General features: G+C 38.2%; 1 pseudogene; it reads left to right on the forward strand.

Annotated features, from left to right (window-relative positions):
* The first annotated feature begins 437 nt into the window (after nt 1-437).
* LOC129032079 (ATP synthase F(0) complex subunit B1, mitochondrial-like) lies at nt 438-1213 on the forward strand (annotated as a pseudogene).
* Nucleotides 1214-2535: the final 1322 nt, after the last annotated feature.

Genomic DNA, 2535 nt, shown 5'->3' on the forward strand with positions numbered 1-2535 from the left:
CTATTCCTGGACTCTTAACTCTGTGTCAATAACATCTTACAAGAGGATTCAAGCAGAGAAACAGATGCAAATTTATTGTCTAATTTACACTTAATGAGATGATGGGAGTTGAATCTGTGAACTACTTTTCTTCTTTCATGACCCATGAAAGGTATTCTAAGGAAAGCTGGTGGTTTCAGAACATGATATATTTTGAAAATATTCTATTGTATGGGATCTTGAATTTTATCCTAGACTGCTCCAATGAACTATCTATAAACAGGCCAAGGTAGCATTTGAAATGGATGTTTTACTAAAGATTCTATGTCAAAGTAAAGTTAAATCGAGCTGAGACAGAATGATGTTCTTCTACATTAACTGAGTTTCTGGTGATCACTATTTTGCATTTAGTAGTCTTGGGCTTCTAACAGATTCTTTGGCCTGGGCCCTCACTGAGCATGTTGTCCCAGGGGGTACTTTCTTCTGCTGCCACAGAAGCCCTCTCCCTGAAGAAGGCAGCCCTCCCCAGTCCAGGGGGTATTGCAGGCAACAAGGAGCTTTCACACAGGGCAGCCATGTCTTGCTCCTCTACCACCTCTTCCTGAATATGGAGGAGAAGTTCATCTTGGGCTGATCCCTGAGGAATTCTGCCATTTTCTTTATGCTACAGGACCTTATGTGTTTGGAACTGGACTTATGTTGTATGGTCTTTCCAAAGAAATATATGTGATTACCCCAGAGATCTTCTCTACCATATCAGCAGTAGAGTTACTTATCTCTGTAATTAAAAAATATGGTGCCTCTGTTGGAGAATTTGCTGATAAACTGAATGAGCAAAAAAAAAAAAAAAAAAAAAAAAAAAAAATTGCCCAACTAGAAGAGGTGAAGGATGCTTCCATCAAACAAATCCAGGATACCACTGATTTGGTGAAGTCACAGCAGGCTGTGGGTCACAAGTGCCATTACCTTTTTGATGCCAAGAGGAATAACATTGCTATGACTTTGGAGAATACGCTTCAGGAATGGCTGCATCGAGTATATAAGGAGGTAAAGAATCACCTGTACTATCATATCTCTGTGCAGGTTATGATGTGTTGAAAGGAACAAGAGCACATGATAAACTGGGTGGAAAAGCATGTGGTAGTGAAGTAAATGGTGCAGAGCACAGCTAGAAAAGAAAATTGCCAAGTGCATTGCTGATCAAAAGTTGCTCACAAAGAAGGCTCAAGCATGAGCAGTCCTGTAAATTTATCTATCCCAATTGAGACAGCTAAACACCCTTGACCTACTAAATGGAAACTAGTCTATATGACGAAATCTTTCTGTATTGCTGTCTACTGAAGTTATGGTTTACCTTGCCTAAACATGAAAAGTTTGAGTTTCCTATACTGAGAGAACTAAATCTATTGGCCAGTCGATGTTTCTCATCCTCCTTACTCCACATTTTGAGTTGTTCTATGATCACTTTTAAATAAGTAGTTTGCCTTTATTAAAACTGTCTGGTTAAAGATTATCAAGCTATAGCTCAAATTTGTAATGAACTCCACCATATTGTAATAAAGTAACAATTGGGAAAAAAAAGAAGCAATCTTGGGATGTAGAAAGAATGTTCCAACCATCTTGTGAGGCTCAGTTTTGTGAGTAAAATACAGCTGATGAGGCCGGATATAGAATTGGGATTTGGGCCAGATTTAAAGATAAGAGGAACTGCAATGACTGTATTTAATAATTTATTCAAAACTATTTATTGAGTGCCTCTGATGGGCCATGCATCTTGTTGGATGTAAGGATATAGTGATGAACAAGATCAGAAGGACCACATATTCCAGGAGCTTATTATTCTGTTGATGGGGAAAGGCATACTCTATTTCGTGTGAAAATTCCTTGTAATATTGAAATAGGGTAATATCTGTAAAGAGTGTAACAAGCTGTATTTGCTCAATAAATGTTATTTTTTCCCCTTCTGCTTTGCCTCTTTGTGTACTGGATATCTATTTGTGATCAGTTGCCAAGAAGATTTAGCATTCATGCAACTTTCTTTTTGACTGCTGATTGAATGTATGTCATGAACTTATCAGTGATGTAGAGAAAAAGATGACTACACAAGTGTACTCTGTAACTCATGAGCAAATAAAAGAGAGAAGCACGTGTCCATAGTGGGAAAGCAGCCATTTCAAAGGTAGACATCCAGATAAGTCATGGGATAATTCAGAGAGATTAGAAGAAAGTGGTTCAGAATCTCTCCCCACTCAATCAATTGATTATAAGTGATATAGATCCCCTTGCTAATATCATAGTGGTATCCTTGGAAACTCATAGTTCTGATGAGAATGATAGGAGCCAAATTTCAAGTTATTGGGTCATTTAGATTCACCTCCAGGGCCTTCCATCCTTTCTGAGAAAGCATCACTTTAAGGAGAAATGGAAAATGAGACATTATTGTCAGAGAATGACTGCAGGCTCTTTAAGCCAGTGATGAGTCTGTGCAAGGTAGGGTTGGGTAGGCTAGCAGGTAGATTCAAGATATACTAGATTAAAAGGCAGTAAAATCTTTCA

This window comes from Pongo pygmaeus, chromosome 11 (genome assembly GCF_028885625.2).
Source record: "Pongo pygmaeus isolate AG05252 chromosome 11, NHGRI_mPonPyg2-v2.0_pri, whole genome shotgun sequence".
Lineage (NCBI taxonomy): Eukaryota > Metazoa > Chordata > Mammalia > Primates > Hominidae > Pongo > Pongo pygmaeus.